The 26,241-nt window shown below is 43.7% G+C and overlaps 1 pseudogene; it reads right to left on the reverse strand.

The window, feature by feature from the left end:
* Positions 1-3,469: 3,469 nt before the first annotated feature.
* Positions 3,470-26,106, reverse strand: LOC139380330 (uncharacterized; annotated as a pseudogene).
* Positions 26,107-26,241: the final 135 nt, after the last annotated feature.

Raw genomic sequence — 26,241 nt, forward strand, 5'->3', positions numbered from 1 at the left:
TCACTACTGGTCTTCATCCAGGGCAGGGTCTGTTTCCCTTCCTCCCCCTTGGTCTCATCCCCCAGTTCCACCAGGAGCTACTCTATGTGCTCCAGAATGGGGCCGTCACCACAGCGCAACTTCAAATACAGCTGGAGAGACACACACACAGAAATAAACATTTGTTACATACATACACGTTACCAAATGCCTCTTTCCTGGTGTATTGGGCTCAGTGAAATACGCTGTGAGCAGGACCATTATAAATGCCTATTGTAGAGGGAACCGGTAGATTTCCATGTGTAATACGCTCTCTGCCTGAGTGGAAGCACTGAACTGATAACAGAAGAACACACTATCACACACTTACGCTACAGCAATCACAACACAGAAACAGACAGACACACACACACACTGATTAATTCCTTTTGCTACAAAATGAAACTTTTCCTCTAGTCCACAGTGATGGAGATAAGCAGATCTGGGAATTTTGGCTGAATTAGTCTGCTTCATCCATGCACACACACACACACACCAGGGTTTCTTTTTATCTGTAATTGCCGGATTTTGGCCGATAAAAAAAATGAAATGCCGATAAATAAAATTTCTGCCAGCCAAATTGACCGGGAGAAAATACAATCCCATTGCAATCCCATTGATGGAAATATTAGTAGATGGAAATACATTTACCGTCATGCTTATTGGTCTATAGGTTCATTTGCTACATTGTGTGGATTTAAATTGAGCCGTGTGTATTTTCATTAGTCCTCGTGTATGCCCCACAGCATACAGAGCCTATTTCCCCTTCAAGTGCATAGGCAATAGGCAGGCTAGCAGCCCATAATTACCTACCACTTTGCAATGTGATCTGGAGGCAGAATGCATTTTGAACACATATACTTAATTGTTTGAAACCGGAACGTTTCACTTCATATTATGAGGTATGTCTTACTTTGCTTCAAGGTAGCCGAGGCAAAATCCGACGATAGAAACATGGAGACAATTATTTTATAAAGACTTCCTCCTATGCCATTGAAACCAACATTTCTTTCCTTTTTGTTTGGTTTTCATATCAACTTTCTTTTGTTGTCCAGAAGCAAAAGTCACAATCTTAGCCATATTAGTAAGCCTTCCTTGTTGTTGCATCTTTAGATTCCCCATCATTCTACGTTTCTAACTTTTCATCTCTGTCACATGAGAAATTAAGTTAATTGAATACTCACTTTACATACAGTTGAAGTCAGAAGTTTACATATACTTAGGTTGGAGTCATTAAAACTCGTTTTTCAACCACTCCACAAAGTTCTTGTTAACAAACTATAGTTTTGGCAAGTCGGTTAGGACATCTACTTTGTGCATGACACAAGTAATTTTTCCAACAATTGTTTACAGACAGATTATTTCACTTATAATTCATTGTATCACAATTCCAGTGGGTGAGAAGTTTACATACACTAAGTTGACTGTGCCTTTAAACAGCTTGGAAAATTCCAGGAAATTATGTCATGGCTTTAGAAGCTTCTGATAGGCTAATTGACATCATTTGAATCAATTGGAGGTGTACCTGTGGATGTATTTCAAGGCCTACCTTCAAACTTAGTGCCTCTTTGCTTGACATCATGGGAAAATTAAAAGAAATCAGCCAAGACCTCAGGAAAAAAATGGTAGACCTCCACAAGTCTGGTTCATCCTTGGGAGCAATTTCCAAACACCTGAAGGTACCACGTTCATCTGTACAAACAATAGCAAAATAACACCATGGGACAACACAACCGTCATATCGCTGAGGAAGGAGAGGCGTTCTGTCTCCTAGAGACGAATGTACTTTGGTGCGAAAAGTGCAAATCAATCCCAGAACAACAGCAAAGGACCTTGTGAAGATGCTGGAGGAAACAGGTACAAAAGTATCTATATCCACAGTAAAACGAATCCTATATTGACATAAACTGAAAGGCCGCTCAGCAAGGAAGAAGCCACTGCTCCTTTACCGCCATAAAAAGCCAGACTACGGTTTGCAACTGCACATGGGGAAAAAATCATACTTTTTGGAGAAATATCCTCTGGTCTGATGAAACAAAAATATAACTGTTTGGCCATAATGACCATCGTCATGTTTGGAGGAAAAAGGGGGAGGCTTGCAAGCTGAAGAACACCATCCCAACCGTGAAGCACGGGGGTGGCAGCATCATGTTGTGAGGGTGCTTTGCTGCAGGAGGGACTGGTGCACTTCATAAAATAGATGGCATCATGAGGAAAGAAAATTATGTGGATATATTGAAGCAACATCTCAAGACATCAGTCAGGAAGTTAAAGCTTGGGCACAAATGGGTCTTCCAAATGGACAATGACCCCAAGCATACTTCCAAAGTTGTGGCAAAATGGCTGAAGGACAACAAAGTCAAGGTATTGGAGTGGCCATCACAAAGCCCTGACCTCAATCCTATGGGGGGCAGAACTGAAAAAGCATGTGTGAGCAAGGAGGCCTACAAACCTGACTCAGTTACACCAGCTCTGTCAGGAGGAGTGGGCCAATATTCACGCAACTTATTGTGGGAAGCTTGTGGAAGGCTTCCCAAAACATTTGACCCAAGTTAAACAATTTCAAGGCAATGCTACCAAATACTAATTGAGTGTATGTAAATGTCTGACCCACTGGGAATGTAATGAAAGAAATAAAAGCTGAAATAAATAATTCTCTCCTCTATTATTCTGACATTTCACATTCTTAAAATAAAGTGGTGATCCTAACTGACCTAAAACAGGGAGTTTTACTAGGATTAAATGTCAGGAATTGTGAAAAACTGAGTTTAAAGGTATTTGGCTAAGGTGTATGTAAATTTCCGACTTCAACTGTATACAGTACACATACTGTATTCTTGACATAGCTCATCCTGTATAACTACTGCTGTACATACATTTTCCTACGTATATATTGTCCATGCTGTCTATACACACCATGTATTTATATTGGGGACTCTGACATTGCTTATTCTGATATTTCCAGTCAGGTCAGCTTTCTTAATTTTTCTTTTGTTTCTTATTTGTGTTTCAGTATTGTACTGTTGAACACTTACCGCACTTATGGCTCTAAAAACATAAGCATTTCGCTCCACATGCTTTAGCATCTCCTAATCTGCATATGGCGACCCTTTCATTTGATATGGAACCACACGCATCATTTGCACAGTTTAGAATGGTGTTTTCCTATAAATTGCATTTAGCAAATGTTTGAAAATGACATTTTATTGGCTGCTTTACATGAGTTGCATGTTCTGTTAAGATTAATTACCCGGACCCCGAAAGCGTTCTACCTGGAACCAAAAAAGGTTCTCCTATGGGGACAATCGAATAACCCTTTTTTCAAAGAGTGTACTCTTAAACACTCACCTGGCTCAACCCTCTCTTCCTACATTCTGCTTCTATAAAGCCTTAACGGTCCTTGAGAAACATTGAGAGGTGAGTGTTGTACACACACACACACAACACTCACTCTCCTCGCTCTTCATCTGTCATTCCTCTCCCCTCTCCCTTCTGTTAGCAAACTAAATAGCTAACAAAATGACTACATGGTCTATCAGACTTGACTCTCTTATCTATGCACACTCACAGGGCCCTACACACTTACAGTACACACCCACTCCATAATTTGTTCACAAACATTTATACTGACTACACACACCCCCTCTCACATTCAATCATCATATTCGCTGCTGCTACTGTTTATCATATATCCTGATGCCTAGTTACCTTACCCCTATACACATCTACCTCTATCGATCCAGTATCCCTGCACATTGTAAATATGGTACTGGAACTGGCCCTGTATAATATATTTGTTATATCTTGTGTGTTTTTGTTCTACGTTATTGATTACTGCCTTGTTGGGGTTAGAGTTTGCAAGGAAGACATTTCACTCTACTTGTGCATGTGACATTGAAACGTAATCTATCTTTCAATGCTCAATCCTCATGAACTCCACAACACTACAGAATCAGATTGAGAGGAGAAAAATACAGAAAATAAACAGCATTGAAGTTGTTTTTTTATCTGGTTCATTCCAGGACAATGGAAACAAAGCTTGAGTCGACATGTCAATCACTCTTTTCTAATACAGAACACAATTCAGCACTAATATGACAGAGAGAGAGAGGTCATATGATTCTGGGAAACTCAGGGTTGAACAGCAGAAAGGCACTTCTGAGAATACGATACAGACAATATCTAGAGAGAGAGAGATTCGGAGAATACTCAAGGGCCCATCGACTGTCGCACTCGCAACTCTGCTGTGCTTTCCAACAAAGTGTTGCATCTGGTCTAGTTTGTAAGGTGTACAATGATAGGTAAGAGGTCTTAGTAAACTACATCTCTATAAACTTTACCTTCATTTATTGTCCGAGTTAATAGTGTACTATAAAAGTAGAGAGTGGTATGCAGTCTAAACGCTGTTTACCCACCTGTCGCAGAAAAAGACATTGGAAACATGGAGAGCATTACTTTATTCAAAGCGAAGGTCTCTCAGCGTTACCAACATACTGTTTTACCACTACATCACTGGTAGAGAGGGGTGAGGTCAATGTTCCATGGTATCCTCTTCCTCATCGTCACTGTAGAGCTCAAAGTCTTCATCCAGTGCAGTCTGTCTCCCTCTCCTCCCCCTCTGTCTCACCCCCCAGTTCCACCAGGAGCTGCTCCATGTGCTCCAGTATGGGTCCGTCGTCACAGCGCAACACTAAGTATAGCTGGAGAGAGAGAGAGAGAGAGAGAGAGACCGTTTGTTACATACATGCACATTTCCACCACGACTTATTGTTAAAAATGCCTCTTTCCTGGTGTATTGGGCTCAGCAGAACAAGGAAAGCAGATAGGATTTTTCTCTGCTCTCTCTCGCATACACAGTATTGCTGTTGTTATCTCAGTGAAATGTGCTGTAAAGCAGGACCATTACAAAAGCCTATTGTAGAGGGGACCAGTAGATTTCCTGGTGTATAAAACTCTCTGCCTGAGTGGAAGCACTGGACTGATAACAGAACGGAACCCACCACACACACACTGATTCATTCCTTTTGCTCGAAACAACTTCTCCTCTAGTGAGGGAGATAAGCAGGTCTGAGAATCTGGGCTGAACTGCATTATTCTGTCATCCAAGCACGCACGCACATGCACACAAAGTACAAACAGCAGCAGGAACAGATCACCTTCACACTTACAGTGTAACCCTGCCAAAATAGTTTGTGTGTGCGTACGTGCATGCGTTTGTGTCACCCCAGGAACAGTCTCCAAGCAGTAGGCCCTTCATTTGGAGACAGTTGATGTCCTTCATTTTCAAGCTGATCAATTGAGTATCATGACATATCGATAAAATGTACTTATTCAACATAAGCTGTGACGTTTATGGAATGCTCATTTATAAAGAGGAACGCATCTGCCAGGATAGTATCATTTTTCATTGCGATAGCCGTAAGTTAAATAAACAGTGTTATACATTAGAGAAGAGTGCTGAGCTCAGCAAAGCCACACAATCAATTAAACACATTTCTCATTTAGAGTAATGCAAGTTTCTCTCCCTTCTTTCACAGGTTGGCTGCTCTGTGTATGTGAGAGTGTGTTTGTGTCTCCCTCTTTCACAGGTTGGCTGCTCTGTGTGGTGTGTATATGTGTTTGTGTCTCTCTCTTTCACTGGTCAGCTGGTCTGTGTATGTGCATCACGGGTCAGCAGGTTCTCTGATCTAATCCAAGAAGCTTTCCCTCAAAGCCTGGAGTCTGAGGCACATCTGGCCACTGCTGCACGTACACACACCCAATGACACGTCTTTCTTAAGCCGTTGTGACAGGGGGTGAGGGTGTTGACCTATGAAGAGAGAGGAGGGAAATTAACCCTTTAATTATCTCACCCTCTCGCTCTCCTTCCTCTTTCTCTCCCCACGCTGCAGATCCCTCTCGCTCTCCTTCCTCTTTCTCTCCCCACGCTCCAGATCCCTCTCGCTCTCCTTCCTCTTTCTCTCCCCACGCTCCAGATCCCTCTCCTTCTCTCCCCACGCTCCAGATCCCTCTCGCTCTCCTTCCTCTTTCTCTCCCCACGCTCCAGATCCCTCTCGCTCTCCTTCCTCTTTCTCTCCCCACGCTCCAGATCCCTCTAGCTCTCCTTCCTCTTTCTCTCCCCACGCTCCAGATCCCTCTCGCTCTCCTTCCTCTTTCTCTCCCCACGCTCCAGATCCCTCTCACTCTCCTTCCTCTTTCTCTCCCCACGCTGCAGATCCCTCTCGCTCTCCTTCCTCTTTCTCTCCCCACGCTCCAGATCCCTCTCGCTCTCCTTCCTCTTTCTCTCCCCACGCTCCAGATCCCTCTCCTTCTCTCCCCACGCTCCAGATCCTTCTCGCTCTCCTTCCTCTTTCTCTCCCCACGCTCCAGATCCCTCTCGCTCTCCTTCCTCTTTCTCTCCCCACGCTCCAGATCCCTCTCCTTCTCTCCCCACGCTCCAGATCCCTCTCGCTCTCCTTCCTCTTTCTCTACCCACGCTCCAGATCCCTCTCGCTCTCCTTCCTCTTTCTCTCCCCACGCTCCAGATCCCTCTAGCTCTCCTTCCTCTTTCTCTCCCCACGCTCCAGATCCCTCTCACTCTCCTTCCTCTTTCTCTCCCCACGCTCCAGATCCCTCTCACTCTCCTTCCTCTTTCTCTCCCCACGCTGCAGATCCCTCTCGCTCTCCTTCCTCTTTCTCTCCCCACGCTCCAGATCCCTCTCGCTCTCCTTCCTCTTTCTCTCCCCACGCTCCAGATCCCTCTCCTTCTCTCCCCACGCTCCAGATCCTTCTCGCTCTCCTTCCTCTTTCTCTCCCCACGCTCCAGATCCCTCTCACTCTCCTTCCTCTTTCTCTCCCCACGCTCCAGATCCCTCTCACTCTCCTTCCTCTTTCTCTCCCCACGCTCCAGATCCCTCTCACTCCCTTCCTCTTTCTCTCCCCACGCTCCAGATCCCTCTCGCTCTCCTTCCTCTTTCTCTCCCCACGCTCCAGATCCCTCTCCTTCTCTCCCCACGCTCCAGATCCTTCTCGCTCTCCTTCCTCTTTCTCTCCCCACGCTCCAGATCCCTCTCACTCTCCTTCCTCTTTCTCTCCCCACGCTCCAGATCCCTCTCACTCTCCTTCCTCTTTCTCTCCCCACGCTCCAGATCCCTCTCACTCCCTTCCTCTTTCTCTCCCCACGCTCCAGATCCCTCTTGCTCTCCTTCCTCTTTCTCTCCCCACGCTCCAGATCCCTCTCCTTCTCTCCCCACGCTCCAGATCCCTCTCGCTCTCCTTCCTCTTTCTCTCCCCACGCTCCAGATCCTTCTCGCTCTCCTTCCTCTTTCTCTCCCCACGCTCCAGATCCCTCTCACTCTCCTTCCTCTTTCTCTCCCCACGCTCCAGATCCCTCTCACTCTCCTTCCTCTTTCTCTCCCCACGCTCCAGATCCCTCTCGCTCTCCTTCCTCTTTCTCTCCCCACGCTCCAGATCCCTCTCACTCTCCTTCCTCTTTCTCTCCCCACGCTCCAGATCCCTCTCACTCTCCTTCCTCTTTCTCTCCCCACGCTCCAGATCCCTCTCACTCTCCTTCCTCTTTCTCTCCCCACGCTCCAGATCCCTCTCGCTCTCCTTCCTCTTTCTCTCCCCACGCTCCAGATCCCTCTCCTTCTCTCCCCACGCTCCAGATCCCTCTCGCTCTCCTTCCTCTTTCTCTCCCCACGCTCCATATCCCTCTCGCTCTCCTTCCTCTTTCTCTCCCCACGCTCCAGATCCCTCTCACTCTCCTTCCTCTTTCTCTCCCCACGCACCAGATCCCTCTCGCTCTCCTTCCTCTTTCTCTCCCCATGCTCCAGATCCCTCTCGCTCTCCTTCCTCTTTCTCTCCCCACGCTCCAGATCCCTCTTGCTCTCCTTCCTCTTTCTCTCCCCACGCTCCAGATCCCTCTCGCTCTCCTTCCTCTTTCTCTCCCCACGCTCCAGATCCCTCTCACTCTCCTTCCTCTTTCTCTCCCCGCGCTCCAGATCCCTCTCGCTCTCCTTCTCTCCCCACGCTCCAGATCCCTATCGCTTTCCTTGAGGTTCAGGGTGATTAAGTGTACATACAATAAATGGCACACATCTCATAAAAAGAGCAGCAGAAATTGTTTAAGTGAGAGCCGATGTGCCCTTGAGGCAAAATGAATGATAGACTTTCTTTCTTTCTTTGGGTGAATCTAATAGAGATCAAGGACTTTCTCTTCGCCTCCCTCTAAATCACAATCCCCTTCTCCTATCTCAGCTCCTCTCAAACTTCCTACAAATCTCTCCTGCTGTGTCTCCACTCCCTCCATCCTTCACCCGCTCTCTTTTCCTCCTGACCCACACTACTTTCTTCATCCCACTTTCTTCACCTTCTCCATCTTTCTCGACCCGCCTTCTCTCTCTGCTCCACAAGTGACCTTCCTGTCTGTGTGACAGATCACTGCTCAAACTCCAACCTAGAAACACACACCCACACACACACTCTCAGGAGATGAGGAGAGCAGGGTAGGGAATGATGTGAGAGGTGGAGTGTAGGGGAGTAGAGGGCTGAGGGATGGTGTGGTATGGTTAACAGCAGAGGAGGTGAAATCAATTGTAAAAACATCAGAGAGAGGCAGCCTTGTGTGTGTGGATGTGTATGTATGTGTGTGTGTGTGTGTGTGTGTGTGTGTGTGTGTGTGTGTGTGTGTGTGTGTGTGTGTGTGTGTGTGTGTGTGTGTGTGTGTGTGTGTGTGTGTGTGTGTGTGTGTGTGAATATATAAATGAGTGTGTGTGGGAAGGAGCAAGTGGAGGTCAAGCGTTTTACTCTTTGATGAGCTAGAGGCGATCCCTTAGGGTATGGATGGCTTGGAGGGTGTGTGTGTGATGTAATTTTAATGCTGTGGCTGAAAAGCGTGAGTGAACTCCAGGAGTGAAGTGTTAATAGTGTGTGTGTCAGGGTTTTTGTTAGGAAAATGTGGCGCCGGACATTTAACCGGGAGCATTTTAATTTAACGGACTTTTGAGAGATTTACCAGACCTATATGCATTGGGTACGCAACCTGATTAGGGCGTCAACCCACGGTGCTCAGAATGACAGAACTCACATTTAGATAATGGTTACTCAGAACCAACGGTGTGCGTCCTTATCTAATTCCGATGAGCAATTTGAAGATGTTAGAATAACTGCCACATATACCTTTCCTCAGCCAACAAGACGAGTAACAGAAAAATCACTAGCCTATGTCCATCTACTGTCCCCCTTAGTGGAAAAGGATTACCTATTCTATTGGTCAGCTTGTTGAGAAAGAAATAGCCTAATCCAAAACAGACTCTGGGACAGTTGTGGGACAATATATCCCAAATTCATACAACCAGTAGGCAGGCGTAGGCTACATTAAAAAAAAAAATGTATAAGCAATGAGGCTGATGCAACAGATCAGAACGTTGATAAACTATTCATTATTCACATTATAAGCGCAGCAATGTGCACAAGGCTACTCGCGAATGTATGCTCCATAATGCAATTAGCGGTAGACACTGTTGTCAAACGCACACCGCACATGAGTGGTTTCATGTAACAAGAGATGAAAAATCTACATTTGAAATTTAGAAAGAGGGGAGATCTAAAGATGCAACAACTACCACGGGTTGTTAATATGACTATGATCGTGCCTTTGGCTACTGGTAAATGAAATAAATAATTGCCTCCACGTTTCGACGGTCGGTTTTTACTTTGAAGCGCGGTAAGACATGCCTCATCATATGAGAAGTCAAATGTTCAGGTTCCAAACAATTAAGTATGTTTTTAAAATGCATACTGCTTCCAGCACATTCTAAAGTGATGTGTGACACGCTGAAGCCTGCCTAAAGTTGCCTACATGCACTTGAATGGCGAATAGAAAGCTCGCTTCAATTAGGCCTACCAGTTGACAAATAAAAATAGTAGTCCTAGCTCTTTTTAAATTGTGGATTTAGAATAGTTTTAGAATGATTGGGCTTATAAAAGCACCTTTAACTCCAGGAGCAACGAATGACCTGTTTGAGAAGCTGTAGCAGTAGCTCCCACGCTGTCTAACAGATTTTCCTCTCATAGGTTCTGTGTCTGTATACTGTGAGCATGTGATAAACATAACGACTAACGAAAGTACACGCGCGCCAATTTAATTCCACTAAATTATGCAAATTAACCTATAGACCGTTAAGCATGAGTGGTCAAATGTGTTTACATCGACTGGTATTTCAAAAAAGCAATATTTTGCCATGGGATTCTTTTTCTTCTCCTGAACAGTTTTATTTAAAAGGCATAAAAATATATTTTACGCCAAAAGCCGGCTATTGTCAGCTAACAGAAACCCTGGTGTGTGCACACATGTGTGTACGACTCCTCTAGTGAGAGATAAATTGCCAAAGACATGTACTGTTCACACCACTACCTGTGTGTGTGTGTGTGTGTGTGTGTGTGTGTGTGTGTGTGTGTGTGTGTGTGTGTGTGTGTGTGTGTGTGTGTGTGTGTGTGTGTGCGCATGGTGTTCATGCCTGTGTCCTATGACAAACATACAAATTGCATACAGCTATTTGTGGCTTTATAAGGGGCTATGAGTTTACAGCTCCTCTTCTCTCCTCTTAAGAGGGGTTGAGGGATGGTTGGAGGGGTGTCAAGGTCAACCATCATCCAACCCCCTTGTAAACTTCCATGAGAGGGAGCCGAAGAGAAACAGGGTCTGTCTCTTTAGAAGTAATGTGGCGAAGCACATTCATCAGAGGGGAAATTAATAATGGAGATATTTCTAACGAACAGAATCAAATGTGCACAGACACATACATGCACAAATGTAATTAAATATGCACACTCACACAAACAGTGCTAACAACATAATTAAGTATGCTAGAAGTGGACTTGTGTCTAAACAAGCCAGTGTGTAGTAGGCCTCATTAGCATGTTCAGTGTTTCTGACTAACTTTGAGACTGAACACTTTAATAATTAACACCACGCTCACAAACCCTGGTCTGTTACGATGGAAGACTCTCATACACACACTTCTGAGGCGCGGGTTGAAACTAACCCGCAGTCCCCGTGGTTATATCCGTGGGGTGGGCAGGATTATGGTCATGAAATATTGTGTGGATTAAGGGTGGGTGGCAGGCGGGCGGGTTGAATAAAGAGAATAAATGTATAATTATTGTGCAATTCATAGCTATAGGTTACATTGGGGTTTTCCTTTCATTATTTGTATCTGAAGTCAGTGCGTAAGCCTAAGCTTCAGGGCCTAACTGTACAGGCGCCAAATACACAGCAATTGCCAAATGCTTTTGGGAACACTGGCAGAAACTTTTACGCCGGTCCACTGAGGCAAAAAGGACAATGTCGGAGTATAATTCAATAAGAGAAAAGCTGCAAAATGGAGTTTAAAATAAAGAGAAGGGAGGACCAGAAAAGTAATATATGGGAAAAATGATGTGTGATGATTGTGAGGAGCTATACAAATTTGACAGTCACAAGACTGGGACTTCAAATATGTCAAGGGACCTGAACTGTTCAGATGGGTTAAATGGAACAGGAACTGAAATCTGGACATTAACTGTGGGTCTTTAACCTCTCGCATAATCTTAATATTAATTCCTGCAGAATTAAGCGGTTATTGCAGTAAAATTATACACCAAATGTAAATTGACTTGGAAAGAGCAGTGGAGAAATATTATTTATTTATCTTGAGAGAATGAATGCGCTGTTAGGGACCGCCTGTGAAGGTCCTAACTTTATCAGCATCGAAAAAGCTGATAGTATTTCAACCACATAAAATATGCATCCAAGCTCAAATTGAATCTTATCAGAAGCATGTTGGGTCGTTTTCACAGCTTTTAACTCCCTTAAAACTAGGGATGCAAGGGTACACAGTATGTTATCGAACCGTTCGGTACGCCCCCTACGGCTCAATACACACACGTGAACCGCGGAATTACGGTATGAATGTCATTTTCCTATAATTTCCTAAACTTGCTTATTGGGCTGCAGACTACACACACATTGTACATTCAGATCCACCAAACCAGACGCGCAGCTTGTGGCCGTTAGGGGGCTCCTGAGGGCTGACAAACTTTACTCCACAGCAATGTCTCAAAATGTGGCAACCGCAGTGACAGCAACCCCCTCCCATTAAACAACCAATGGACGATTTGCAATGACAGTAGGAAACGTCCCTAATGGGGCCCCATGAAGAGAATGGAAACTAAAAATAATATTCTCTCAGCTCCAACGTGACAATGGCAAGACAGAGAGAAGCAGTGCCGTCTTTCAAATCCGCTGTGTGGGAACATTTTGGATTCAGCGTTCAATACGATGATGAGGGTAAGAAGACCGTAAACAAACAAAGTACAGTCTGCAAGTATTGCTTTGCCACTGTCGGCTACTCGAGTGGAAACACTTCTAACATGATGTGTCATTTACGTCGCCATCACTCGGCCCTATCCCTACTAGCAAGTGGAGCTGGAGCAAGGAGCGTCCACTTGTTAGCGAAACACAACAATCTCTCGCTGCTGCCATCCAACAACAATTTGCGACAAATAAAAAAAAACACAAAGAAATAAAGAAAGCAGTGGGATTATTTATAGCCAAAGATTTGCAGCCCTATTCGGTGGTTACTGACTCTGGATTTCGTCACCTGATGAAATGTTTTTTACCACGTTACAATGTCCCCTCCCACACACATTTCAGCAGCGAAGAAATTCCCAAACTCTATGAAACATCACGGAGAGAAATTGAAAACGAATTGACACAGACACCCTATCTAGCTCTCGCCACTGATAGTTGGACCTCCAGAGCAACTCAAAGCTACCTCACTGTGACGGTTCACTGTGACGGTTTACTATGTACTGGAAGCTACCTCACTGTGACGTTCACTGTGTACTGGAAGCTACCTCACTGTGACGGTTTACTATGTACTGGAAGCTACCTCACTGTGACGGTTTACTATGTACTGGAAGCTACCTCACTGTGACGGTTTACTATGTACTGGAAGCTACCTCACTGTGACGGTTCACTGTGTACTGGAAGCTACCTCACTGTGACGGTTCACTGTGTACTGGAAGCTACCTCACTGTGACGGTTTACTATGTACTGGAAGCTACCTCACTGTGACGGTTCACTGTGTACTGGAAGCTACCTTACTGTGACGGTTCACTGTGTACTGGAAGCTACGTGTTGCCAACTCGTCCCCTTTATGAGTCATGCAAGAAAACACTTTTCTTAAAAATAAAGACACCGAAACCATACCCCACAAACTGTGATACATACCGAACCGTGGGCCCACTGTACTGTTGGATCCCTACTTAAAACCGGTAAAATGTTGGTAATTTGGATATTTTGCACAGAAAATCTTTCCCATTTTTGGGGGTTATTTCTGCGCAGAGAAACAGATGAAAGAGAACTTTACCGATGTCAACTAGATTGAAGCATTCATTCTATCGATGTATACATACATCTTTTCTGTTGAGCAAGGGTTTATTTTGTTTTCTAAGGCAACAAGTACATGACAAAAGCTGCATGTATCTAATTATAGACAAGTTGAGTAACAAATAGCCTAACAAAATGTCAGAAAGCAAAAATATATGCCCACCTAAAAATAAATCCTGCACCCCCAGTTAAAAAATTGTTCCAGCATCTCTGACTGTACAGGACATTTTCTATATTAGCGGTCAGATGCAAGCCTCAGATTTCCACTTTGTCACATAATTTGGCGGTTGCGGATGGCTTATTAGCCATTGCGGAGGGGTTGAACAAACAGCTGACCCGCGCATAACTAACCTTGTGGGGACACACAATTCAGTCCCATTCAAAATCCTATTTCTCTAACCTTAACCCTAAAAATTAACCCTAGCTCCTAAAAGTAATTCTAACCTTAACCCTAAACCCCTTTTGTTTGTTTACTATTCGTGGGGACACATACACACTTCATAGGGCTCTCCATATAGAGTGTAACAAAATTCTAAATTAAGATAGGGTTAACATTTCAGATTCACTACCAGCAGTGAAGCTCTGTATCATACATGTATATTACTGACTGTACAAGCTGACAGTACAATATTGACCAAACAGGCTGACATCAATACATGGCCTCATCAGTGTGTACCTTCTTGGCTTTGGTCAGGTAAGATCTGGCTGCCTCCTTCAATGCTTCACACTCCTCCCGCTCTTCTCTCTCCTCCCTTGTTCTCTCCTCATCGCTCTCTTCTCTCTCCTCCCTTGTTCTCTCCATCTGCAGGTAACACACCCAGCCTGAGAGATACCACACCTGTGAGAGAGAGAGAAAGGTGTATTTTATTAAGTGAGCTCAGCTGTGACGGGGAAAAACACATTTAACGGTCTAGCCTGCATGAAATCTGTACCTGGAACTGTGACAAACAGGCTTTACACACATGCACACACCGGAGGCACTTATTGAAATGCTCACGGCATCCTCATGAGCTGCCACTATGGTAACGAGCTGGGCCTGTGCCGCTTCAGTGTGTCTTCGCAAACTTTCGTCTCCATGCGTCAATCTGACAGCGCTGTCACACACACACACCCCACTTACAGACTAAAGGACGAAACACAGCTACACATATTGCATTCCTTATCTCCTCTCAACTACCTGTTGTATTCTCTCTCCCTCATACCAATACTGTACACACCTACATTAAAACACACCCTACATAGTTTACCCTCATCCTTCCACCTACAACACACAGCACACTTGTACTTCAGAAACGTGTGTGAGGGTGTGTATCTCATCTGAGGACAAGGATCAGCCACCAACACAACACTTCTTGCAGAAGCAGGACATTAACATTCCCCTCATTTACTATTCATTTTACAACAGAAAACATCAGCGACCTCCACCTCTATCAGTAGACCCATTACATGCATGCACGCACGCACTCATGAAGACAAGAGGCTTGAAGGCTGAACATAACTTTATGCCTTTTGAATGATTATACAATTATTAAAAGCATCCTCTTCATGACCTGATCTGCAACTCCGTAACTTAAGTTGAGCATAGCGGTTTCAGAACTTTTGAATACACGCACTGACCTGTGTGTGCATGTGTGTGTGTGTGTGTGTCTAGATCTGGGTTGCTACTTCAATCAGAATGTCTTTGCTTCCTCAAAAGAACCTTCATTAGAATAAGTCTCTTTGAAAGTGTTTATGAAATATGGTCTGTTTTGCTCGTATTTATGGATGTATTAAACTAAGCACACACACACTTCATGAGCACACACACACCACTCGTCTCAGCAAACGAACGAGCCAGCTAATTAAGAACATCAGAGAATCCACTCAACACCCACACGTTATTCTCTGAATGATAAGTCTACAGTAAGTAGGTGTCAATCAGTCCTCTTGGACGAGACAACAGTCACAGATACCATCTAGTTCTAGAGAGTATTTGTAGTTTTAACAAGGTCCATGTAAAGACGTCTAAGTCAGAATTCTATAGTTGACAAAGTACTACTTTGTACAGAGAGTTACGTGCCACCACCTTGACTACTGGAAGCTGTTTGGGTCCATTAACAATGCATGAGTTACCGAGGTGGGTGACTTATCAAAAAGAATGGTTAGCACAAATACAGTTTGAGCTGTGGATTGAGGGTTTAGAGTAGGCTGTGTCATCGTCATTTCCAGTTGTGTTATACAGGTTATTCTGATGGTGCGACTGACAAAACATACGCTTTACTGTATATTCATAGGAGTTCAAACTGTGTGTGTGTATATATAAAAACAAATATATATATATATATATATATATATATGTGTGTGTGTGTGTGTGTGTGTGTGTGCGCGTGTTTCTGCTTAGAGCAGGTGTCTCCTGGATGAGTTCAAAGGTTCAGCAAGTGACTGCTCTAAATCTGTCAGCTGAGGTGTGTAGGAGGAAGGGTGAGAAAGAATGAGCACACTGCAGTGAGATCGTCACACACACACACACACACACACACCCCTCGCAAAGAATACCAATATGGCTCTGGAGCAGAAAGAACTGAACTGAGGCTGCAGGTGTGTGTCCTGCTCACTTCACACACAGAAAAGAAAACTACCCCAGAATCTTTTCAGTGTCTATTTTCAAAGGATAAAGGTAAAAACATGAACAACTTCATAGTTAAGAACACTATAACAGTGGAAGAAAATGTAACTTAAGAACACTATAACAGTGGAAGAAAATGTAACTTAAGAACACTATAACAGTGGAAGAAAATGTAACTTAAGAACACTATAACAGTGGAAGAAAATGTAACTTAAGAACACTATAACAGTGGAAGAAAATGCAACATATTCTACAAGAACCAATATCACTCCCTAAAAACACAACCCTATGGAACAATCCTTGGATAGCTTTTCAGAATTCACAGATAAAATGGTCCACATTGAAAACTAAAAGGCATGGAAACTGTAAATGACGGTAATAGGAAATAAATGTATTTCCATGACAGAATTAAAAAGCAATTTTGAACTGACCAATGTAGGTATTTTCAAATGCATGTAACTTAAAAGTTATATCAAGAAATGTTTATTTAAAATATTTTAGACATCAGAGCAATCTTGAGGGAATCCCATTTGAGTCAGAAAAGGATATTCATATGACAGGTTAAGTATACAAAACCTTGCAGAGACCATAATCAACGGACAATCTCTTAGAAAAAAGAACAAAAATAAACTATTGGAACCAAGACTTAAAAATAACTGATATTGGCACAATATGGAGGGAATGTTGGAACATAACTAACAGAATTACAGTGAACGAAAATGTACGCTTAACCCAGTATAAACTAAAGAGACAAAATGTATAAATTCTACATCATAACGGCAGAGTCACGTCTTAAGTGTAAAACTAATAATGACGCAATAATCCATGCCTTCTGGGAATGGTGAAGTCCAAAAGTTATGGGGAGAGTTAGAAAGTTGGCTGTCAGAAGGATTCATGTAAATTAACTTTTAATCAGTCTGTCTGCATACTGTATTTCAAGACTTGGCATATGAGGGTGCAGTGAGATACCCAATTGTTTGGAAAATACTTTTCTCATCAATCATCTTGAAAAAAAACTTAAAACTGGAAATCAATCAATCCCTCGTTAACACAATGGAAAAGGTAAAATGCTTTATTGTCTAAATGTTTAAAGTATGTAGGCGATGGAGAGAAACAAAATGGTGCAGTATAGGCCAGAGAAAGTGATGCGGGTGCTGGAGACGGGGGTGTGAGCAGGTGGCCCTGGGCAGGGGTGATGTTGTTGTTTGTGTGTGCCTGTATGCTATCATTTGTGTGTAGATGTTTTGTATTGTGTAAAAAAAGAATATATATAAAAACACACACACAAAAAAAAATAAACGGACATCATGACTCACCTGCACCACCTCGTCATCTTCCTCTAGTAGACCCTCCAACACATCTACTGCTGTCAGAGAGAAATCATTAAAAAAACACACAAACCATAATTTCTGTTGTTCATTATACATCAAGCACATCCTGCTCCTAGCCTGAGTGGCTATGTTTGTGGAGGCAGAGCGAGTGAGGTGTTTCCTGTCACACACATCTCGCTCTTTCTGCTGCCCTAATCAATGGATGTGATCAGCGAGTCTGATTAGACTCTCAGAACCCAGTGATCCGTCGACACGGTCGTCAATAGCAACAGGACGGCTTACACAGTCATCAATACACAACGAAGCTAATCTCGTGATTACTATCAATAATCAGTCAATATCGCTCCTTTCCAATACTCCTCGACCTCAACAACCAATACAGAACTGGTCATGGTCAATAGTTCTAGTCTTGATCACTGGAACTGATCACCAGTCCACGCCCTCCTGTCCTGATCATTCCAGACTAGTTCACCTTACCCCTCCCCAGTGTTTATGATCTCACGCATCTCTTCAAAGAGTTCACCTGTCCCGTTTTCTTCTTCCCTCTTCCACTTTTTATCATCACTTGTGTATGCGAGAGACGAAGGGTGTGTGTGTTAATTAACTGTGGCGCTGATTACCTGCTGAGTGGTATTACGTTTGATTAATTAACACATTCTGATTAGAGGGAAATCAACATCTCATTCCTGATGATCTACAGAGTACATGTTTTGTATTAGAGCGGAGGTTGATCAAACTATTTAGCCGATGTAGTTAAACACTCAACTATCTGTGTTAGTTCCGGACCTCCAAGGAGCCAACCACTGAGTAACAACAGCTTACTAGAAAACAGACATCAACTCACAACAGACAGACATTCCCCTGACAACAACCCACAACGACGACAACAACTCAACTCTAAGACTGGTTGTCATGACACTACCTCTTGTAAGGACAAAATATTATTCCTGCGTGAATTGCTGAGGACTTTTACCTGTTTATATGGTCTTTATATACATGTACCTCCTGCATTATTCACTTAGTTGAAATACACCGATTGTCATTCACAGTTGCTTTGGTGTTCCTGCATCTCTGTCTCTGAAACTGTTGTGTGTGTGTGTGTGTGTGTGTAAGAGAGAGACAGCTCTCCTGACTATTGTAGTCATTTCTCTTGTCCCTATCCATGCTCTGCACTCTCGTAAAATGGTTCTGTTCAGCAACGTTGCCTGCAGATTACTCAACAGCAACAACAAATATACACACGAAACGTGTCGTCCCCTTTGCTTCAGGACCAGTTAGAAACCGCCCTCCTGGGAGTAGCTCATTTATAACTCTCTCTCTCTCTCTATGTGTCTATGTGTAGCCGTGAGCATGCTTGTGTGTGTTTGTAGTGTCTTTATTAGTGTTTGTTGAGTCAGACTCCCGTACCTTTGCAACCTCCTGTCATATGAGTGAAAAACAAAGTGATTCATTTGACACTTGGAATTGACCTAAAGGTCCAATGTAGCATTTATTTTTAATTTTTTTAAAGCTTCAATATCAAATAATTTCTGGGTAACAATTAAGTACCTTACTGTGATTATTTTTAACCATTTTAATTGAAAACAAACTGAAATAGCTTCTTAGAAAATAGCAAATTTTCAAGCAAGAACTTAGCTAGGGCTGGTCTGAGTGGGGAGGGGAAAACTGAAAACTAGCTGTGATTGGCAGCGAGGTTTTGAACTCTTATTGGTCTATTAACTAATTTACCTCCTGGTGATGTCACCAGGTAGGCCAAAACTGCATCCCACCAAAACAGGCTGATGTTTTAGGCGGTCTATTCAAACAGCTCTTACAGTAAAAGGGCATTACGATCATTTTCACTGTATTTTTCCAGCCTCAGTGTGGAAATATACACTTAGTGGACAGTTTATTAGGTGCACCCTGTTCACAAAAAAATGTGAAATGGTTCACTCCTACAGACAGTGAGTCACATGGCTGTGGTTTGCTATATAAAGCACGCAGACAGGCATTGAGGCATTTAGTTACTGTTCGATTGAACGATAGAATGGGCAAAATGAGTGACGCAAATGATTGAGTGTGGTTTGATGGTCTGTGCCAGGCGCTCTGGTTCCAGGATCTCAGAAACGGCCAGCCTCCTGGGCTTTTCACGCACGATAGTGTCTACGGTTTACAGAGAATGGTGCGACACACAAAAAAAAAAACATTCTTTCAGGGGCAGTCCTGTGGGCGAAAACAGCTCATTGATGAGAGGTTGAAGGAGAATGGCAAGAATCGTGCAAGCTAACAGGCGGGCCACAAACAGGCAAATAATGGCGCAGTACAACCGTGGTGTGCAGAACGGCTTCTCCGAATGCACAACTCGTAGGTCCTTGTCATGGATTGGCTATTGCAGCAGACGACCACACCGGGTTCCACTCCTATCAGCTAAAAACAAGAAGAGGCACCAGTGGGCACGCGATCACCAACACTGGACAACTGAAGAGTCCATGGCCCAATTGTGCCTAGTGTGAACAGTACTGGCTGGTGGTGGTGGTGGTGTAATGGTGTGGGGAATGTCAAGTCCCTTGATACAAATTGAGCAACAGGTTCATGCCCCAAAGAATTTAGGCTGTTCTGGAGACAAAGGAGGATTCAACTCAGTACTAGATGGGTGTACCTAATAAACTGGCCCAGTGTATATAAAAAAACATAAAAATCAGTTTGACTGCACTGGGCCTTTAACATCGCTCCAATGCAATGTGTAGACTGCATCTTACTTGTGCTATGGTGATATATGAAAACAAACAGGCCTAGCCTTCATATGCACTTAACAAAAATAGTAGCGCAACATGTAGTGATGGAAATAAAAGATCCCACTAAACATTCCACACAACACAAAAGCTTATTTCTCTCGAATTTTGTGCACAAATTGGTTTACATCCTTCTTGTGAGCCTTTTATCCTTTGTCAAGATAATCCATAAACCTGGTAGGTGTGGCATATCAAGAAGCTGATTAAGCAGCATGATAACACAGGTGCACCTTGTGCTGGGGACAATAAAAGGTCACTAAAAGGTGCTGTTTTGTCACGCAACACAATGCCACAGAGCTTGCAATTGTCATGCTGACTTCAGGAATGCCCACCAGAGTTATTGCCAGATAATTTAATGTTAGTTTCTCTACCATAAGCCACCTCCAACGTCATTTTGGATGTTTTGGCCTGGCTCTACAGTGGGTGTACATGGCTCCCAAGTGGGAGGCCTATACCCTCCCAGACCCACCCATGGCTGCACCCCTGCCCAGTCATGTAAAATCCATAGATGAATGACTGATTTCCTTATATGAACTGTAACTCAGCAAAATCTTTTAAATTGTTGAATGTTGCGTTTATATTTTTGTTCAGTATATATACAAACTACATGACCAAAAGTATGTCAAACATCTCATTCCAAAATCATGGGCATTAATATGGAGTTGGTCCCCCCTTTGCACATATAACAGCTCTTCTGGGAAGGCTTAGCACTAGATGTTGGAACATTGCTACAGAGACTTGCTTCCATTCAACCACAAGAGCATTACTGAGGTTGGGCACTGATGTTGGCGATTAGGCCTGGATCGCAGTCTGAGTTCCAATTCATGTCAATGGTGTTAGATGGGGTTGAGGTCAGGGCTCTGTGCAGGCCAGTCAAGTTCTTCCACACCTATCTCGACAAACCATTTCTGTATGGACCTTGCTTTCTGCACAGGGGCATTGTCATGCTGAAGAGAAATTTGGAAGCACAGAATCGTCTAGAATGTCATTGTATGCTGTAGAATTAACATTTCCCTTCAATGGAACTAAGGGGCCTAGAGCTGAACTTGTTGGAAAGGTGGCATCCTATGACGGTGCCACGTTGAAAGTCACTGAGCTCTTCAGTAAGGCGATTGTACTGCCAATGTTTGTCTATGGAAATGGCATGCCTGTGTGCTTGATTTTATACACCTGTCAGCAACGTGTGTAGCTGATATAGCCAAATCCACTAATTGGAAGGTGTCCACATACTTTTGTATATATAGTGTATTTTTGGAATGTTCGTTCAAATCACCACTGATTTGAAAGTCTTGAGTCAAATCACCACTGAGTAAAGCATAGAGTAAAAAGAAAAACTTGAATGTGTAAAATAACACGTGCAGAACATAGTTATGAGAAAGAAGTTTACAGAGGGGTGGAACGGGGGTGAGAAATCCGTATTCATAGCCAATTATATTTGACCCTGGTTGTAACCACAGTCTTCCTCTCCCTTGTTCCCTCTCTGCTCTACTTGGGTCAAATGCTTCTTGTCCAATGTTTAACAACGGATTCCCTATTCGATTCCGATGTGTGAGTTGTTGTTGTTTGAAAACTGCAATGTTAATGACTTGCCTCTGGGTTTTACCACTGCTGTGTAGAAACTTTTAACAATAGAAGACTAAAATAGTCTGTTATTCTAGCTCTGAGTTATCTTGTCAGGCATCTCCTGTTCTCCAGTTATCTGCTGCTTCCATATTGTTGTTATCGTGGTGAATGTTTCCAAGCTCACAGCCATCTTCATCCTCATCTCCTCCTCCTCAATTGTGTCTGATTCCTCAATAGATGCACTGAGTCTGTAGTGTGTGTGTGTGTGTGTGCGTGTGCGGCTTGCTGACACATGCAGGAGGATGAAGACAAACAATGTGTCAGACACACACACCTTTCCACCCCTCTCCCTCCAGATCATTTCTAAAGAATACAGAGCACTGGCCTTTTCAAAGAGGAAACTGATCCTACACACATATATTCCTACCTCGTACTCTTCTGCCTCTATGAGGAGTTTGGCCGTGGTGATGCGGGATTCATACGGTGGGAAGTCACTCTGGAAAGGGAACACCAATTAGACACACACGCACTCACTCACAGAATCTCTCTCACACAGACACACACAACGTCACACACAGACAGAGCGATAAGTTGGCCCTCTGACTTGGCTTTTATGCTCTGGGTTGTCTGACTCACCTGCTGTGTGTGTGTGTGTGTGTGTGGGGGGGGGGGGGGGGTTAGTCTCTCACCTGTGTGTGTTCCTCCTCTATGTCCTCTCTGCTGGGTGGAGCATCACTCTGTTTCAGGGCAGGTAGCCACGCATCCACACTCCTCATCAGGTACTCCCTCCCCTCCTACACACACAGAAAATCAGACATCTGCTCCCCTGAACTGTCAAATAAAACTCCATCTGGTTAGACCCACAGTGCCATCTGGTGGCTGGAGGAGATATTATCAAAAGTAACCTTGAGAAAATCTGCAGAATTCCAAAACTCGTCCCCTCTTTGAAATGTTAAGAGTCATTTAGGAGTAAATACCTAGCTAGCTGTTATTGTTGCTCCCTAAAGATTAAGGCTTGCCGAAGAATTGGAGGCCTGTCTCATTGCAGTGCTAGCACTAGCAGATTATCGTAAAATTGTATGGCAATTGCAAATGCTCTGATTGTTCAGTTAAAGACCATTTTTCTCTCCCCTTATCACTTTCTTTTGCTCTCTCTCCCCCCACCTTTCCTCCTCCTCTCTTTGTCAGATGTGATCCCTGTGCCCAAATGTATCTGCTTCATAACTAATTCTGCATTAATATCTGTCATAAACTGATTCATGTGTGTGTGTCTAGCTCAGCAGATTAATGGCATATGATTTCATTTTCTCACATTAATTAATCTGATCTGATTAATCTGATAATCTGATCGCTGCTTTAACAAGATGATAACTTAGCGTGAGACATACCATCCTCTGATTTATAGCCATACAGTGTGTGTGTGTGTGTGTGTGTGTGTGTGTGTGGGTGGACCTGGTTCTTCTCTGTACTGAACAGGTACCTGGCCATCAGCTGTAGAGCCTCTGGGTTGTCAGGGTGATAGTTCAGCGCTCTCTCTCTATGGCCTCTCGACACTGATCTCCTGCCCTATCCTCCATACTACACAAACACACACACACAAATCTGTAAATTCAATACACAACAGGCCTTCCAGGTAACAAAAATGTATATATGACTTTTGTGTTACCAGAGGTTAGTGAAGTAGATCTCTGCCACAGAACAGTAGGCCACACACACGTCTCTGGCTGTCAGGATCTCTGACCCCGAGTCCTGGAGTGGGAAGGCTGCTGCCTCAGCTCCTGCTCCTGCCTGCGGTGACGGTTGGGGTAGAAGTTTTCAGCATCTCTGGCTGCCAGTTTGTGACAGTCAGTTTATGATACAGTCAGTTTGTGACAGTCAGTAGAAGTATTCAGACTGAAGCAACAGCTCCTCCTAGTGTTCTGTGTTAGACATGCATTCAACAAGATCCATAATACATGTGTGTGTGTGTGTGTGTGTGTGTGTGTGTGTGTGTGTGTGTGTGTGTGTGTGTGTGTGTGTGTGTGTGTGTGTGTGTATGTGTGTACTCACTGTGGCTTGTGCATGTTTCTCCAGCATACACAGTAGTATCTGTATTCCTTTGAGGTAGTATTGCACAGCCTCCTGGCCTGTGTGTATCTGCCCTAGAGACATGTATTTACTATGACCTTCATCAGGACTCAACTGCACCGCACGCAGAAACATTTAGAGCTGGGGTTAAGGAACACACACACACGCATGTGCGTTTGCACAACACACACAGAGATGCAATCAAACCATACACACACACTGAAGGATATTTCCTTAGCCCTCTCTGTGTCTCCCAGTTCAGAGTGGATGTGTCCTAGCAGGTCCAGGGTAAGGAGGTTGTCAGGCTCGCTGGCAGAACCTCCCCGCCATCTCAAACTCCAAACTGTCCATACACTCCTCAGTCTGAAACACAACACAGGACAGATGTTAGTGTGAAGCGTGTGGCAAACTCCAAACTTTCCGCACACTCCTGACTCCATCTGAAACAGGAGAAAGAGAGAGTATGTCTGGAGTGTGTGTGTGTGTATGTGTGTGTGTGTTCTACCTTCCCCAATAGTTGTTCTACAGTATATTTCTCAGCTGTTTTTTTCTTGGCTTTCTCCTGCATCTTCAGCTTCATTCTATCTTGAGGTGACAGACCTGCCAGTCCAGAGCCTGTTGCAACACAGTCCCTATTGTCAACAATAGCCTACATAAGTCTGCCTTCAGAAAGTATTCACACCCCTCGACATTATCCACATTTTGTTGTGTTACAGCCGGAATAGAAAATGGATTAAATTACATTTTTTTTGTCATTGGCCTACACACAATACCCCCATAATGTTAAAATGGAATGATGTTTTTGAAAATATAAAATGAAAAGCTGAAAAGTCTTGAGTCAATAAGTATTCAACCCCTTTGTTATGACGGGCCTAAAGTTCAGGAGTAAAAATGTCCTTAACAAGTCAAATAAAAAGTTGCATGGACTCACTCTGTAACAAATAATAGTGTTTAACATTATTTTTGAATGACTACTTCATCCCTGTGACCCACACCCACAATTATCTGTAAGGTCATTTAGTAGAGCAGTGAAAATCAAACACAGATTCTGGAGGTTTTCAGGAGGTTTTCCAATGCCTCGCAAAGAAGGGCACCTATTGGTAGAAGGGTAAAACAAAAAGCAGACATTGAATATCCCTTTGAGCATGGTGAAGTTATTAATTACACTTTGGATGGTGTATTGATACACCCAGTCACTACAAAGATACAGTCGTCCTTCCTAACTCAGTTGCTGTAGAGGAAGGAAACCGCCCAGGGATTTCACATTGAGGCCAATGGAGGCTTTAAAACGGTTTTACTGGGTTTAATAGTGGTGGCTGCATCATGTTATGGGTATGCTTGTGGTTAAGGACTGGGGAGTTTTTCAGGATAAAAAAATAAACAAAGGAGCTAAGCACAGGCAAAGTCCTAGAGGAAAACCTGGTTCAGAATGCTATCCACCAGACACCCGGTCTTATCCGGTGTCCTGTGTGAATTTAAGAACGCTCCCTTGGATTCTTTCTCTCCCCTCCGGAGTACCTGAGCCTTGGGACCATGCCTCAGGACTACCTGGCCTGATGACTCCTGGCTGTCCCCAGTCCACATGGTCGTGCTGCTGCTCCAGTTTCAACTGTTCTGCCTCTGGCTATGGAGCCCTGATCTGTTCACCGGACGTGCGACTGTACCTTGTCCCGGACCTGCTGTTTTAGACTCTCTCTACCACACCTGCTGTCTCAACCTCTGAATGTTCGGCTACGAAAAGCCAACTGACATTTATTCCTTTAGTCTACAACCACTGTGATTATTATTTACTGGCCAAGTACTCTAATCTCCACCCGGCACAGCCAGAAGAGGACTGGCCACCCCTCAGAGCCTGGTTCCTCTCTCGGGGTTCTTCCTAGGTTCCGGTCTTTCTAGGGAGTTATTCCAAGCCACCGTGCTTCTACATCTGAATTGTTTGCTGTTTGGGGCTTTAGTATAAACACTTAAAGACATCTGCTGATGTAAACTGGGCTTTAAATACATTTGATTTGGTATTGTGTTTAATAAAATATTTAATACATTTTGAATTGCGGCTGTAAGACAACAAAATATGAAATACGTCAACCGGTATGAATACTTTCTGAAGGCACTGTAGCTATCACACAGGGACAACAACACAAGTTGTCCTTTATAGCGATCTAGCTAGCGCGTTAACCACGTCTCATACTCCCGTTAGAGCACGGGTCTTTCCTCTTGGCTTTGCTCTTCTTTTTGCCATTGGGTTGGCCTCCCATTACAACAAGAACGATTTGTAATCAACTTCTATCATTTATGTTAGAATCACTGTAAAAAATATTGGGATAAATGAGTCCACCCATAGGCTATAAGTGCACATGCTCAGTACTGTTAACCCAGCAGCTACGGAGCATGATAGTGGACAAACAGTTCCAGTCCCAATGAATGACAGTAAGAAGTCACTGTTTGAGAATACCATAGGCAATCGATTTGATG

The sequence above is a fragment of the Oncorhynchus clarkii genome, chromosome 2 (genome assembly GCF_045791955.1).
Source record: "Oncorhynchus clarkii lewisi isolate Uvic-CL-2024 chromosome 2, UVic_Ocla_1.0, whole genome shotgun sequence".
NCBI lineage: Eukaryota > Metazoa > Chordata > Actinopteri > Salmoniformes > Salmonidae > Oncorhynchus > Oncorhynchus clarkii.